Source organism: Channa argus, chromosome 20 (genome assembly GCF_033026475.1).
Source record: "Channa argus isolate prfri chromosome 20, Channa argus male v1.0, whole genome shotgun sequence".
Lineage (NCBI taxonomy): Eukaryota > Metazoa > Chordata > Actinopteri > Anabantiformes > Channidae > Channa > Channa argus.
This window is the reverse complement of record NC_090216.1, coordinates 4,825,918-4,843,890: the sequence shown is the minus strand read 5'-3', so window position 1 is coordinate 4,843,890 and position 17,973 is coordinate 4,825,918. Positions and strand designations below refer to the sequence as shown.

Below are 17,973 nucleotides of genomic sequence, written 5' to 3'. Positions count from 1 at the left end.
GCTCTGGAGGAGTATGGTTCAAAGTGCTCCCATGAGATCAGCAATGTGTGACTAAAATGCAAACACATGGGGTGCTTAAAGGCAGGAACTGGATAATGTGTGTGTGTAAGCATTTATAAATAGATGGGTGCCTATAGAAACATAGGCTAATGAAGATAACAGATAATGCTCTTAAGACCCTGGAATATCAAGATTCATCTCCTCTTATAAATGGTTCATATAAAATATCTAATAAACAGATAATCTTCCTAAACCCCAAATCCCAGATTTACTGCACTTATGCCATCAGAAAGACTTTGTTTCAAAGAAGTGTTAGTAAGAGTTAGTAAGACGTATCAATGTCTGCTTAAAAATATATTACCATTCTTAACTCTGACTTGGAGTAAAGATCTAAATAAAAAGCACAAGAATAACAACAACAAGAATAAACATTTGAATGATTTGGCTTTTTTGAGATGAAGGTGCATCGGGTGTAGCCTCACACCAGGTCTACACGGAAGGTGTTTCAGCAGCGTTTATCAATTAGTCGTGTGCATCTGACAGAACAGATGATTAATACAGCTGTCTACACAGGCTGTGCGTCAACTCTGGAAGCCCCGAATCTCAACCAAGTGTCTCATCTGGTTTGCACGAACCCTTGGTGAACTACAAAATGGCTAGAAATGGATCGCAGTGACTTTTTGTACAGCTGTCCACAAGTCTAAGTGCAGTTCTACTATTTTTATTATTCTGAAAACTATTTGGCCGTACTTACTGCTAAAATTGCAGCGGCACTAAATTCCCTTAATTTATCCAAAGATATTAAAATAAGCGCAGAAATAGGTTCTCATTGTGTGCTCCAAGGACAATTTGTCATGTCATGGAGTACTAGTGTACTGGGTCTGACTGGACTGGCCCAGGCTAATGCACAGCTGTGAATGCGGCTGTGGGACCCCAAGGCCCAGGCTGAGGTGTTAATTCTATTTCCTGGGTCAGGAAATGCGTCAGGAGGTCAAGGGACACATGGGAGAGAAATGCACTTTGTGAGAGCAGAGAAGTGCTGAACCAGGCCTCAGGCCACGGGCCAAACTCTCTGCAGCACTGCTCACATAAAAGAGACCCACTTAGTTTCCAATAACTTCATCCCACATGAAAACAAATGTTGATGCTGTGCACAACCCTGCTCTGTGAACTGTGTCACCATAGGCATAAGGCACCTGTATAGCAAAGAAGAGAAGGGCCGGAAAGGAACTTTTCAGAGAGACTAGAAGACCAGATCCACGGTGTTGCCATCCTTTGGATGAATCGGTCGTGCGTGTATCTGGATTGTTGGGGTGCAAATGTCCAAGTCAGTCTACTTTACTGTGTGTGTTGTGTTGTCATTTCATACTTTTGACTGAAAAGGCAGAGAGGGAGGAACAAAAGCAGGACAGAGGGCCTCATCTGGTTCACATCAGTAGCCCTCACAGCCCATGTCATTGCTTCCGCCCAACACTGCCATGCGTTACAGTGACGGCATTAAAATAATTGGGCCATTTGTGATTTGTGCCCTTGTGTGTGCTGCTACAGGTAGGTTTAGAAGCTACAATGTGTCAGAGTACATCAGTTTAAAATGATAATGGCTGATTTTCTCACCTAAAATCAGTGCATTTCCAGAGCTTGTTTCCAAAATTGGGGGGGGGGCATTAGGCCCAGGTAGACTCCTATTAAAAACCTAGTTACGCATATACATGGTAAAGAAATCTGAGTTCTCTAATATCTGCAAGTGTGCATGTGTGTATCAAAAAGGCCACAGAGAGCAACAAGCAGCTGAGTAAAATGGCGGAACGAAAGGAGAGATCAATAATGGGGCAATACCTCCTCATTTTAACAACAAAGTCTGCTTAAAGACCCTACGAAAATGTAACCAAGTCCAAAAGCCGCATGTTCTGTCATTCTACAGGAAGAATCTGTGCTTCCGAATTAAGTCAGGTGGAGGAAAATAAAATTAATTACTCTTCTGCATGCAAACACAGATTTCCAGTAACCAGGATTTTCAAGGGAATGTCTGTGCAGAGGTGGTAAAAGTACAGGAACTCAATACTCGAGTACAAGTGCAAGTACTGGCGTAAAAAAATAAAATAAAAATAAAACATTTTTCCACTACAAGTACTATTTCACATCTTTTACGCAACTAAAAGTACTAAGCAGATCATCCACATTTCACTTAAAGTACAAAAGCAAAAGTACTTCATTAAGAAAACATTTTACTTTAAGATACAGTGATTATGGCAAAACATGTAGAGCAACAAATTAAAAAAAACAAGCACCAAAAATTATTGTGGAGCAGATTTTTTACCAGTTTATGTGCTAACAGGTAGTTAACTCACAGGTAGTTAACTCATGAGCATTCATGATATTTTCATAAAAATACCTCACAACTTTATAAGATTAAAACCATATTATACTAATTGGCCATAGATGACTGCTAAAGCTTGATTTAAAAAAAAAAAAAAAAAATAACTGCCTGAATCGAAATCAACACAAACCATATAGATTAATTTTAGAGATCTATGTAGAGGTGGCTAGGGTTGGCTGAACCGGAAGTTAGGGAGTTAGCTGCTGCTTTCAATTATGGACACAAACACACACACACACACAAACCTCATAACTGTAGGGACAATTTTCTGCCAGATGATGAAGACGGAAAACAGGCAAGACCAAAGTGAGAAGCAAAGGAGAGGGGGTGTTCGGCTGCCAGATCCTCCGAGCCATCAAAGACGGAACGTGATCCACAGCCAACCACCGGCGATCAATTGATAACAGGCTACGAGAAGGCATTTCCTCCTCTTGTGTAGAGGCTTACAAATACACAGAGCCGTGTTTCACAATAGCATGTATTCTGACATTAACCCACATAGTCTGTGATGGCTGTAAATTACAAAGCACGTCTACAGCAGCACAGAGGAGCCTTGCAGTTCCTTGTCAAAACTTTACAGTCTTTACAGGATGTTAATGTACAATGCATAATGCTGCATGCTAATTGCTTTTATGTTGCTTTTGGTCAATAGAAACATTCAGCTTTCCTAATTATCGGCATGTATTGGAAGGTGGTGGAGAAGGAAGTGGTTAGATCACAGTTCCCTCTGACCATCAAGCCAATCATCAACAAGGAGGTGCACTGGGGCAACGTGAAGTTACAAAAAAAATAAACAAAATCATTAAAAATATCAATGGCAGCCGCCTGGTCTGCACAGGGTTTTGCAACACTGTCTGCATCAGCCATGTATGCAGATTTAGCAAGCTGCTGCTTGTGCTCCCCATGGGAGAAGGATTGCATTACCAACCTAACATGACAAGAACACGTCTGCTGTGCCTGCAAAAAGAACAACAGGAAGTGCAATGAGGGTCATAGAGTGATGGAGTAAGTACGGACTCTGCGTCTACTGTGTTTACTCAACACCACATATACACAGTGGAGCAGCTGTATGGCTTTAGCTCGCACAAACATCAGCTGCCTTAAACACTACGTGTCTCGCTCTGCGGAGGGAAACCCAGGTGCACAGACTAAACCCAACAACAAGAGCAAGTCATCACTTCTCAGGATGGCACCTGTTTGCACACGGAGCCGAAACACCTACTGCACTGCACGCGAGCCTGGTCTACTTACAAAAGCTTGAGAGCCCTCAAAGCCCCCTTCAACACCAACCGTGAACTGTCTCTGATCAGCCACTTGACAAACAAGCAGCTAAAGATTTACATAGATTAAGCTGTCGTCAGAAGTCAATTCAATGGGTCTGGCAGACGTTCCTAATGTTTTATAGTCAAATGAAAAAAGGAACAAAACAGACAAGGCATGGAACCTGACTAGTCACAAAAAAAACAGCCCTGACAAGACAGAACAGCATTTTCAAGGTGTTTCTCTGGCAGAATACAGCCCCTTTCAGACGGGCAGTGGAATTCTGACATTATCCTGACATTTTTTTTTAAGGAGTAGGTTTATGTGTGAACGGAAATCTCAGAATAAAACGCTACCAATATTATCCGGATTATATCCTGCAATGTGTATTATACACGTGAGCTCGTGCGTGTGGCACGCTGCTCTGTCCACTGAACTGCCGCTGTACTCGAGTGATTGAACCTCTCATTATTACTTGCACGGCTCTGATGTGCTGTAAACAACACCCTGTTTCCCAAATTAAAAATTTTATAACTCCTGTGTGCCCTGATCATGTGCTGAGAACACTCCGGATAATATCCGAGGCTGAATTCTCCTAACAATGTCCGGAGTACATATCTGAAACAGGCTCAAGACTACGGTCTCCAAAATGCTTTTGATGTCTCTTGGGTGAAATGAATAGTCTTGGAACTACGTGAACAACGCTGTCATTTTAGACTGCTTGCCTGAAGAACCTGTTAAACACCCCAAAGTGCTTATTAAGAAATGCCTGAAGAGGCACTCAGAGCTTTTTTTTTTTCTTAAGAAGGGAAAAATATAGAAGACATAAGAGCAAAGGGGAAGACAAGAGATGAAATGAAAGAGAAAGAATAAAATCTTACAGCCATGGAGAAGTAAGATGCGTGGAAGGAGTGGGGAAGATGACAGTGGACACTGCATTCTAATTATGGATGAATAGGTGGTGGTTCATAATACATCATGACAATCAACACGACTCTTTGTATTTTGTAAGTACTATGAGCAAATGCTGTTTTATACTAAAGACGGCCCGAAGCTGTGCTTAGGACATTTCTGTCACTGAGAACATATCAATATTTAGTTCACACTATCTGGGGTGGAGGTGACAGATAAAGACAGGAGACATGTGTCTCTGTCTGGAATGTTGCATATGGACAGCTGGCAGATGTTTCAGGGGTTTCTCGCCCTCTGTGATCCTTTGATGTGATGAAATGACAGGGAATCAGACTTGAAAAGCTAAGATTGCTCGCGCTGTTTAATTCTTTAGAGATGAACTGAGAAAACAAATAGAATCATTAACAGGCAAATCCAAACTTCCCAACCTTCCTGGTCTCCTAAACATAAGAACTGGATATCCTACTGCTATATAATAAGGTATACTTTTGTTCTTTCAAGTCACCACTGTAGAGAGTGCAGTAATCCGTCTAGCCAAAGACTGGATCCCGTCTCCATTTCAGCTGTGTGTTGAACCCACACCTCTTCTCCTTCTCTTTATAGTGGTCTGTGTGGAGCTGCTGGCTGCCGTTCAGCTGGCACAGACTCTCTCTTGATTAATGGCCTGAGTGTGGGACAGTGAAGTGCTAAACTGTCCTCATGTTAATCAGCCAATTAATGTGGAGCAGAGCTGCATTACCTCTGCCCTGCCGATAATCAGTCCCTTTGCCTGTGAAGATATGGGCAGGATGTGCGAAAGCTTACTGTATGTAGGAATGCTATACTCCCAACACCTATGACAAGAAATGAGGGACACAGTAAAGGAACTAAAAAGAAGATGAAGCTTTACAGAAAACTGGTCATTATACTTTGCTAAGATAATTAGGTGCCCATTTCTGTGGTTTGGTATGATCTCCACATAAGTAAATGCTCATTCATTCTTGCTCCACTCTACACATATCAACTGTACAAACAAGACTGATGCCATTGTTGGAGAGCTGGTCAGGAATATCTCTAGTCTCACTCTCATAAGTTCACGTTCTTCCTGAATACCATTAACTGTGAGCACACTTGACTGATTTCTATACAATCCCACGCACTGTGGCAAAACATCAGTTAAAGTTGAATACACAGAAATAGGCTATGAATTCGGCGTGTGTGTGGTCACTTGTATAAAGAGAAATAAACAGTCCCTTCTGCCATCAGTGGGCAGTGAGAGTGTGACTGACATGACATGTAGTTGGAAAGCCTGTTTGTGTCTATGTGCATCGCGAGTCTATGTTTAAGAGAATGTGAGTGTTTAGATTGTCCGCCTGCAGCTGTGTTTTACCACAAGTAGAGTGGAGTCGGAGTGAATTTCTCTTTAATACTGCTCTAATATGGCTGCTCATGGAAAATCTACGGAAAATGTTGCAGAAACTAACCCGTTGGAAATTAGAAGCCCCCCCCCCCGCTGCTCAAAGTTGACAGCAACCATCAGCACCCCTTGTATTTTTGGTAGTGACCCACAGCAAAGCCAACCCCTTCACCTAGATGTGCTCATTCAAGGAGCCTTCTGGTTCTTTATGTGTAGCCAGTGTTTTCCCGCCCGCACACATTGCATTACTTTAACAGGGTAATAATTTTAAATTCTGGATGAAGGTCAACTACCTATTGGCACACATAAAAAAAGCTGGTCAAAATTCTGATTTGCTAAGCTCAATGGCTGAATGAGTCACTTTATAATTCTTTCCTTCATGGTGTCTGTGTAGCTAGAACCTTTACAGACTAAGGAAAATAGACTGATGGCATAAGCAACGTCATAACTCAGCAGTGCTGAAGAAAATAAATACAGCAAGCTGGTTCAAAAGTCAACTAAGCAACTATACATTTTATTTGTATAGTTGAATGTACTATTGGCAAATGGAGAAAAAAGTATATAAAATATAAATTAGTATAAAATATTTCCCTATAGTCCATTATGTAAAAAAGAATTTTTGCTTCTGACTTTACATTTAATATTTTATATAATACAAAAGTGAATCCTGGATTTGTCATAAAATACCATAACTATTAGGATTATAGTGATATTTATTTTATAGTGATAAGTGTTTCCTGTTACAGAAATCACAGATGCCATTAATCCTGTCAGTCATTTACGCTATTTTTTGATAATATAGTGTCAAATCCCATCTCTACCTATTAATCAAACAACTTGGAACTTGTATTTACAAAGAAATGTTTCAACAAGCAGCACTGTTTGTATATCATGCACCATTAAGTGCAAATCAGCAGTGACTGAAGGTGTACACTGAAACAGAGATATGATTTTGGTTGAAAAAACATTTGTCCAAAAGAACCAACAATGGATTAAACAGATAATCTCTGGTTTGTGGTAATAATTACATGGATCAGGTGCATCATACTGCCTGTCTTCCCTAATAAGTAAAAGGTTCTTTTGAAAATATCCCAGGGGCTGAGGAAAACAAAAAGTTACACAGGCTTTATATTGTTCAATCAGCATAGCTGTTCTCCCTCCCTTTGTCCACACCAGCATGCAAACTACACTGATCACACACACACACACACACACACACACACACACACACACACACACACACACACACACACACACACACACACACACACACACACACACACACACACACACACACACACACACACACACACACACACACACACACACACACACACACCTTTAGGTTGATGCAGTGATTAAATGCTTGGTTCGGAAACAAAGCAAAGAATACAAAGATTACTGCATCCTCCCTGATATATGGGCTTTTTCTGTGGAAAGTCGCAGGCTTTGTCTCTTCAATCTTTGCTGTGAAGGAAAAAACAAAACAGCTTTTTACCCTCTCTACCGCCTCTTTGATCAGAATAGGTAAAGACAAAGATGGCGCATAGCTAACATCAAGGGTCTGCTCTAAATGGCCTTGTCTGGTAGGTGGAAGTAACATTAGTTTAAGACATCAGTTTAAGACCTTTTCGTTTTGTTTACGCTCTGTTTTTCAATGTCAAGTCTTTAAGTGACAAGAAACAAGGTGAGAAAAAAAACTGGACTATGTTTATATGTACGCAGAACATATGCCAGAAAACAGTGGCAACAAGCAGCAGGAGTAAATAATTTATCCATGAGCTTCAATCATGTTTGCTGAAGCAAATGTGAGGAGACTGTAAGAACAGGGAAACAAAGTTCCTGTCAGAGCTTGTCCTCCTCTGCTAAAGCTTTGCCTCCATGACCCTTCCTCTACTGTGCCATGTTCTCCATGTTCCCTTTACCACTCTCACTATTCCCCTTAAGAGGCAAAGGCAACAAGTTAGTTTGACAGCTTCTTAAAGTGAGCTGTCAACCATCTGTCCCATAAATGTAACTGAAATTCTTCCTGTCACGATGTGTCATGACACAGCTTCCAGTGTGTTTGAAGGAGAAAAAGTAAGTGCTGGCACAGTTCCTCAGAGAGAAATGTCAATGATCAGAAACTAAAGAATGACACTGCTTTAGCCAAGGTATCATCTTTGAAATAATATCTGAAAGGTCATCTTAAATGTTGCTTTGTTCAAAACATAGTACAGAAAGCTGAGGGATCATAAACTAAAAACGTAAGAGAATAATACAGCCTCACCATATTGTAGCATTTGCCTATTGAGAGCGTCATTTTGTACGAATCACTTAAAGTTAAAAGATGCACTTCCTTGTCCACTTTACAGCATACTGTGCAGCAGATGCACCCCTTAATAAAAAAAAATAAAAAACACATTTTTAAAGTGGTAAAGAGCCATTAAACAGTGGGCTGGTGAAACTGGACCCGCTACCCACCCCGTCTCTTCATAGGCAATTATTACACCAGAAGCATTAGGATAAAAGGTCTGACGGGGGGATAAACAGCAAAGCATAGTGCACCTCCACCCAGTAGCACGAGGACTGTACAGACAGCAGAAATGTTTAATCCCCAGGATTTGGGTAGAAAAAGATGTTCAGAGTAACACACACATAAGGCTATAACCATTCTTTCAACTACTATCATCCTCATGCTGATTACAGTTGTGTGGGAGTAAAATGAATGGGAACACAGCAGTGGTTTCTTCCTTCTTTTTGAGTAAAGTGACATTAATGGTGTATGTTCTGCTTCAAGGCCTTTTTGTGTGTTCGTGGCTGTTGTGTTGGAGATGTGTGGGCAGGTTGATAATACCATGGAGGACAGTCCATGCTCAATCGAACCAGAATCATGCAGGTTTCTTTCTTATTGCATGGCCAAAAGCAGGAGAAACTAAATCAAGTTTACCTTTAGCCCCTCATTTAGGGAGTGTATATATAAAAAAAAACAAAAAACAGAACCTTAATGACACAAACCACTTCAAAGCAGAGTTTAGTTATACAGCCACACTTACAGGAGATGTGTCACTGGTGTTTATGGGCTGACAACGTAGCAATGTTTGTAAAAGGTGAGCCTTGGTGATGAGAGAATACACTGAGATGTACAGCATTGGGGAGTAAAATAAGGTTATGCTGTAGACATAAGCAAATAAGGTGTGGAGTTCCCACAGGTGGGGTATCCTACAGTGCACGTATTAGTGCCTCATAAAAGTGTAGGAAGTGATAGAGATAAAAGGAGTCCAACTCAAGCTGAACATACCAGAGACTAACACTTCACTAATCCACAGTTACTACATGACAGAGTCTGACTGAGTGCCATGTTTTTGTCCAGGCTCGGGACTGGCACCAAGGTTGCCCTTGGTGGCTGGGTGGGGCAGGATTCGAACCGCTGCCTTCTTCATCCCAACCAGACAGACTTCATAACGCTATACTCAGGAGGACACACGAAAGCATACTTGCTGAGCATTTGCAGCTCCACCCTGTTAGAAGTGCATTATACAGTATGTGTGGCGTAGGAAAACATACAAGTAGATGTTCAAGAAGCAGAATTGTTAATGCACAAAAGGTGGCATTTATCAATAAAAATATAAATAACACGGGCGTAAAATTAAACTGCAACAGATTCATACAGACGAAAAAAAAAAAAAAAAGTCATGTGCTATTCCCACTTTAAGGACATTTGAGGACACATTGTGAATCTGGTCTAAATAAATAAACTTGGGTGATCCATACCCAAGGCATAGAGGAAAAACGTTAGTGCACGTTGGTAACCATTATGTTTTCCAGCACTGATGTACTTGCCCTTGAAGCCTCTCAGTTTTGAATCAAATTAGCATGCAGTGTTGGCTCATGGGCACACCATAAACAGGGCTGCTTTTGTTAATTATCCACGGATTTCAGTATTACAAAGAGTGCTCCTACTTGCCTTTGGCCAAGTTGCCTTCAGACAGAGTGCAAACTTGAGTTTGATGTACCTAAAAATTCAAAACTGAACACAAACACATAATCACAATGTCACAATTCTCTAACATGCCTTTCTAAGACAAACCATTCTCCACTTGTTCATTGTTTGGCTACCAAAAAACCCCCACAACATGTATATCCATTTCATTTTAATTCTCTATCCTTTGTTCAAAAATTTTATCTGCATCTGCACTTATCCAGTTGGTAACCAAAGAGAAGAAGCAAGGCCAAAAACAAAAGTTTTAGCTTAACAGAAAGCAAAACATCATTCCATTAAAAATGTTACTTGTACAGTACTGCAAGCCAAGAAACAGGTATTCAACTGAAGAAAAAATTAAAATAAAAATAAAAACGACTTTCTGCTGCATTGCTCACTGCATTTTCTGTCATAATGCTTTTACTTTCTTCTTGTCATAATGGGCATTTCTGAGATGCTCAACTGAACAAACAAACATTTGGGCTAAGGCTTGGCAAGATTCAGGGATACTACATCCACTGCGCTGGCATGCAAAACTCAGACCTCCGTCTACTTATTTTCAGCAGCACACAAAGCTTTGATGACAAGAAAAAGGGGCACTTCTAAAATGCGTGCTTCTTCAGCAAACCCATTATCACTGTCTCAATCTGCTTCAGTGCAATACTAGTGCCAGAGGAAGCGTTTGTCCTCTAGACATACAGGGGCCTCTACACTGACTGTATCTATTCCGTGATACTGCAACCCCACAACGCATCTTGCAGGTGCTGACATGCCACTATCCATTTCAGTGGGAAAGCAGGTCAAGAATGGTCAAAGGAATCTGAGACACTGACACGATATATACGGTATATGTAGTTAAAACAGTTACTCTTAAATATTTTGACTCTGCTACTACCTCTGAAAGCTCTGTCACAAGCAGCCATGAGTAAAACAGTACACCAATACGTCAGGTGGAGTGACCTTGTTAACATTCTAATACTGATTCTACCTAGATAAGGTCAGTCATTACAATATGTAGCGCGAGGTCTAGAAAGTTTTGTTCTTGACGGACAGTACTGGGGTGGGTGGTTTTCCCCAATGTAACTGAATGTCAATGCGACCGAAGCCCATAATCACAGTGTTTTGTCAAAAATTAATGCCATCAAGGGAGGTGGAGGAAAGGGGCTTCACCTGCATTTGTCTGTCATGTTCATCCCCTCAGGTAAAGGCAACACTATAGTGTGAGCTGAAACGCTGTGGCATTGAAAGCACAGCTCGCACTCTTCTATAGGAGTTGTAGACAGTCTCTATAATGTGATCTTTACAAAAGAGGACAGCATGTTGTAAACAACACATCAATGAGAAGCCACACTGTCTTCTTTTGAAATAAAGACCCTGTATGTAAAGGCATGAATGTACTTTGATAAAAAAGGAATATTACTGAAGAGAAAAAGTCATGTACATAGCAACACTGTGTTGATAACATTTATCAATACAGTATGTGTTGTACATGTAAGTCACCCTTTGGGACACGGAATCAAAAGTAAAATCTAAATTATTTTACGAGTGCCAATTTTATCCTTTATGTTAGCAACTCAACTTCTGTGTGCATGGAAGGCAAAAGGTATAATTGAGGTTAGCAGTTATCAACAATCAGAACTGGCTTTCATACACCTCACTATCTCAATTTGAGGATGACAACCCATGAAGGTACATTTCAGATTGATACAGTTAAAAACGTGAATATGGAACATTAATGGTAATAGCATTTTAATGGTTTGTCTTATGAAGGTTACAACTAATTTAAGATACAATTATTGGAGTCAACTGAGCTTTGGCTCATAGTATATGCCTGCTGTAGAATGTAATAAAATGTATAGCTAAATTAAAGAAAAGTTTGAAAAAGACTGGTACTTGTTTCAATATTTCTCTAACTTCACTCTGTTCAAAGATCAACGGCTTTCGGCTTGTCCCTTCAGGGGTCACATCAGCGGTTTGTGTTCCGCATTTTGATTTGGCATGAGTTTCTACGACAGATGCCCTTCCTGCTGCGACCCTCCCATTTCGTCCGGGCTCGGGACCGACACCTGGGTGACCCTTGCTGGATGGGCGAGGACTCACCTGGTCGGATGGGATTCGAACTGGTGGGCCTCTGTATCCCACCCCAAAGCTCTACCACTGAGCTGCCAGTACAGGTTGTACTGATGGCATGTGGTCAGGTAGTATTTTAAATGATTTGCATCAGTAGGAAAGCTGCACTACTTAAAACGAACACCCAACAAGCGTCTCAATATACTACTGCTGTTGCCTGCCAACTCTATTTTATTACTTTCTTGCTTCTGGCTCCATGTCCATCTACTGTACTAAATTTGTCCTGCACATTTAAACATTTTAATCCCTCTACTATGCCTGGAATGTAAAAAAATGCTAGTAATGTCAATAGCTGCATCACAAACTGCTGGTTTTTCAAACAGTCTGTGGAATTTTAACACCAATATTACATCCAAAATTGAATTGCTGCTAATTTTGCACTGGCTCTAAATACACTACTTGTATAAATTGCACAGACAGTTTCTTGGCCACATTAGGTTTAAGTGACATAAGACAATGAATAAAAGGAAACCGAAGCCAAAATCTTTTAAAGAATGGTAAGACAAGAAACACTAACATTAATTCAACAAAGACATTATTGGAAACCAGAATATTATTAACATCCTTGTGTCTAAGCCTCACGAACACTGTGCATGGCAACAGTATCCCTCAGGCACGACTTTGGGGGGGATATAATAGGTGGATTTACCCTTCATGACTTTATCAGAGGAAAGCATCTGTCTCCCATCTGACGCTGCAAGAGACCCATTTGTACAGTTTGAAATGGATTGGCACCCCGTGGTTGACAAAGACAAAAGGCTGTAAAGAAATTAACTATTAAACAGGACTGTCTGGTTAAATATTCATTTTAATCTAGCACTGAAAGGGAGACACCCACAGAGTCCTTTTCATGTCATCTTGCTAGGAGATATAAAAAAAAAAAGGGGGCTAACCTAACAGCTTGGTGAAGACCATCAAAACAAAAAATGAAAACGATCGAGGTCACAGATCAGCTTGCGCTTCTGTTTTAACTAAGCTGCTGTATAACAAGATCTTAAGGCAGCATCTGCACTAAAGAAGGCATCTCATTTTTTGTTAAATTACCCACTTGGATAAGCCTCTGATGAGTCTGACCCTTAGCTCTAAAAAAAGGACCACACACAAAAAAAGCCCACAGCATATTCCTTTGACAGACAAAACACTTTTGAACAATTATGACAGAAACTGATACTTTCACAATTTCATCTGCCTTAAGATGATAGATTTGAAGATTTAAAGCTTTCATGGAAACAATACATCATTAATACAGCGGCTGATTAAAAGATATCCAATTCAATTCATTGAAGTATGACTGGTGGTGATTCTCAAGGAAAATAAACTGTGCAAAACGGATAGTAATGCCATTATACTAGAGATGTTCTACAGCAGCTGCTTAAAACCAAAACTTCTGTCTCAATTTCTCAGCAGAGACGACACAAATACCGACTTTGACCAGTGCAATTGGTGTTGGAATTTAAGTGTCTCTGAGGTCTTGCAACAACTAATTACACCGGTGCCAGGTTATGTGAAATACCCCAAACCACAATGACAGGAACCATATCCTGGAAAACTCTTGCGGTAGCCTCGACATATAGCCACCAACACGGCCTGAGGTAGACGACTACCACCTACTGTGCTGCTGCTCATTAAATAGCTTTGTCTGGAAAGAATTGATAACTCCAGAATGACTAGGAAGAAGTTATTGTTTAAAGTGAAACTAACCTATGCTCTGTACAATCCCCGAACACCACAAATACACTGAGTGAAAGATGGTAGTGGGGTAGGATGAGGGGGAGCTGGCAGGGGATGCACATCTAGAGAATGAAGGATCTGCTACTCGCCTTCACCCAGCGGGACATAATGAGCACAATGACTTCTATCGCAGATCAGCCATGGAAAGTGAAAACCGTGCAGGTTTCTTTGTGTCACACTTCAAAAAAATTTGCTGGATGACATGTTTTATTTGCCTTACTTGAGATTTTACGTACTGCAACGCAAACATCTCCAACACTGTCATCTTTTATATTTAGTACATTTACAAGCCATGTAAAAATGTACTGTTTTAGTAAACACACACTGCTGCCTACACCTGCATAATCCTACCAACATGCTCACTTTTAGCCTCAGTACACTCTGTTTGATGATGCTCCCATTGCATGCAAATTACATGTTGAAGACAATATGAGAGAAGAGTTTGTTTATGAATACATTAACACTTTGCATATAAAAACCTTTAAATCGAAAGACTGTACTTACTGTTATGCTAATGTGTCTGGCAGCTTTCTGTCCCTTAAAAATGGGAAGACTATTTATAGAAAGTTCATTTCATGTGGATGTGATTAAAGCTGAAAGTCACCGTTTAAACTTCATTGCCGGTGTTTCATTTCAAATAAAATGTGCTGGATTCCAGAGCCAAAAGATGAATAAGTCAAAGCCCTAACACTTTCTGAATACAAGGTACTATAAATATTTTACTATGCCGATACTACCAAACTCTAACATGTGATTTAGAGAATTTCACCAAGACCTGCTTTTAAATTTGTACTAATACAGTTTAAAACACTCAGAAATTGCATGTATAGGAGTAGACATCCATCTAATCCTCAAATATTTGATATATATAATTAACAGTATGAATGACCCTGTGTTACCATGTGCTTAAAATAGTAAAGTGTGGCATCATTAGATTCTATGCCACCTGACAATGCTTTTAAATTTCAAAGTATGCGTTCCACTACAAGTGAGGGGTTTGTGTAATGAGAGCTCAGCACTGCATCTTTAAAAAATGTTTTAGGAAGTAAATCCAGCATGCTATCATAATACCTTAATAACACATTTTCTACACAATCTTTTCAGATGTTCTGTCATATAGTCATATACTCTAAGGGGCTGACCAAGATGCACTCAGAAGTTAGCATGCAAGGAGGGTAATTAATGCATGCCTGCACAGGACGAGAGAGAAGGGTGCAGCTTGAAGTGGTAGAAGCGACTGGGCTGGGGGCTTGTGGAGGCTCACTTATGCATGCCAGCCTCAGACAGCTCACCACAGGACAGACACAGAGACACAAAATAAAACTCACTGCTATCATTACAAAAGCAAAAAAATGACACAAGGCAACCACAAAACAAGCCAGCTTGAATTTTCATCAAAATAAATACGAAGGCTGACGTGGTGTGACTTACACTATAACTGCTCTCAGAATAGTCAAGCACTCAGTATTTAACAGTAAGGCCAAACCAGGTCTTGTTTACACTGCTGGGGACCTAATTCTTCCCCGCGGTCTTTTAGGCTCCAGCCTGAAACTGTCATCTGACCCAATTATCCAATTAGCTGGAGTAGTGGCAAGACTGGAAGGTGATGATGGCGGAACCACTGTGCCTGGTGTGGGGCCCAGGGATCCTGAAGACCACACCAAACAGTATTTTTGATCTAATGAATTCTATTTATATTCTATTGTGCAGAAATCAAGGTAACTTTAGTGAGAGTTACAGTAGGCCAAGCTATTTCCCTCAGAGTAGGCTCAGTGCACCTCCACTCTTGCTTTGGCAGCCTAAACTCCAAGATGGAGGTGTAAACAAAAAAATCAGATGAAAAAGTTCCAATCCATGAGAGCTACTTGAACTAAAAGCTCAAATAATCCCTTTGCTGTTGGACCTGATTGTCCTGTCTGACTGTAAGACAGAAAGGACAACATTAAGCTGTGCGACTGCGGTGGGAAAATCTAGGCCGTGACATGCCATTGTTACGTGACACCAAGTGCTTGCACCCTCCCGTCAGTTTCCTAAATAGAGTAACATTTTGAAAAGAAACCACATCATTTCTGTTCGGCCTAAGGGCACTTCCCAATGGGACAAAGAGCAGCCTTGGCTTTTGACAGCTCCACTGAAGGTCTGGTTGCCACTACCAAGAGCCGAAGAATTTTTCTCTCCCTCAAGGCATTTTTCTCCTTCCCTCAAGGTAATTCAGCAGTTGTGTGGTCGACTACATGCACATGCCCCTGCTTTTTTTTACATAGAGCGCATTAAGAGATTAGGGTGGAGCTTCAGAATCTTTAGGAAGTGATCTTTCTCTGCTTTGATTTGTTTGTTGAGCTTTTGATTTTTCACAAGTGACATTTAGCTTTGATCACAACTAGACACACTAATGAAGAATCTGTAGTTTCTTTTACAATGAAAGGGAGTCAAAGGAATAAAATAACACTCACAGCAGATGTGAAGGTAGGAGGTTTTTTTCTTCTCAATTACAATTTCTCTGTCTAGGATTATGAACAACAAATGAAGGGCTGAGATCAAGTATACACAGGTGAAGGCTCAGCTTTGACAGATGATCCTGAGTGCGTTAGTCCATTGCAGAGAGGCAGAGTATCACCACTGTCGCAGTGCAACACTCAATTACATGTCACACAACATCTCTTGTGCTTCTGTGTGTATAATTACGCAGAGGAAAACCACATTCTTCTCCAAACAAAGCACCAAAAACTACTGTTAAATTGTATGTAGACAGGAACATATTTTTCATACCAGACAAGCAGAGGGAGACAAGGAGCTACCAACTAACAAGGAAACTTGTACTTAAATTTGATGTTTAGCCACTACTTTGACTGAGAACCTCACCTAACTTTAAGACAGGTTACCAGTAAAACAAACTACACTACCTCCAACTGTTGCCGGTTAATATTATGACAACATGCCATGCCCCCATGGAGAACCAGGGATAAGGGAGCAGAAAGAATCTGACTAATGCCAAGGCTTTGGCTCACATACCAGCTATTAGCCACAAAAAAACCCCCCAAAAAACAAAAAGGTCTTGGCACTGATGAATTTCAAAGACAAGGCAATTTTGTGAAAACACAGAAAATGTAATAGTCCTCTAGGATCACTTAACAGTTGACTGTATTTTTATCTACAGAAAACATGTGATGCATTCCAAAAATACCATCCATTCAAACAGAGACCACTTTTTAACCACAGTATTGTCACATAGGCGCTTTCGTATCATTATGATTAAGAGAGTCCATTTTTAAAATAAAACATCAGAATTTTTGATCCCTTTATACTGAAGTTTTATGAATGTCCTGATAGAGTCTATTTCATGAAAAAAACAAAACACTCAACATTACACTGAAATATAGTAATTATTTCAGAATGAATGGCAGCCTGGCGGCTCAGTGGTAGAGCTTTGGGTTGGGATACCGAAGGCTGCAGGTTGGAATCCCAGCCCACCAAGTGTGGCCCTGCCCAGCTGCCCATTTCATCTTCGTCTGCGCTTTACTTTAGCTCACGCTTCCCTTTTACTGTAGGGTTAAAACTAGATTTAGTCTACGTGTTTCTTAACAACAGCTTTTCCAAGTCATTGCATTTTTTTATAAGTCAGCTTTTTTTGCTAATGTCTGTAAAGTCCGAGGGAGAACGCCCAAAGTGACTAAGGGATTAGTTTTGACACTAAGCTTAACAAATCTGAATATTTTGCAAACATGGAACAACACTTAAAATTGTCTCTTATTTGAACCTATTGCCAAGGGTATGAACCAGGGCATCTATTTAAAAAATAAAAATAAAAAAAATCCACATCATGGAGCTTGACTCTAGGCTACTTTTTTCACTATGGAGGGGTAGGGGACATTTTTTTAATACCCAAAGACCATTTACACACCTGCTCTGTGTATGGTAGGGCTGCACATAAGAGTTGTACAGCTCTGTTTAAGGAAATTGAAGACCACACAATTTTAATCTGAACAATAGACTCACAGCCCCCAAAAAGACAAACCTGTATAAACATTTGCACAATTATAACCACATTGAACCTATGACATGTTTCACAGGAAATCCACGTACACATGCAGCACGCAGGCAATGCGATTTCTCCTCCATCTCCCATTTATTTTGGAATCATTGATTACATTACATTAATCATATAGTGACAGAAAAATGCTGTTTTTCAACTTTTTTCTGTATTTT

General features: G+C 40.3%; 1 protein-coding gene across 1 annotated transcript in view; it reads right to left on the bottom strand.

Moving 5' to 3' along the window:
* Nucleotides 1-17,973, bottom strand: part of cox10 (cytochrome c oxidase assembly factor heme A:farnesyltransferase COX10) — a 29,755-nt gene that overhangs the window by 7,018 nt on the left and 4,764 nt on the right. The gene's annotated exons all lie outside the window — the stretch shown is intronic.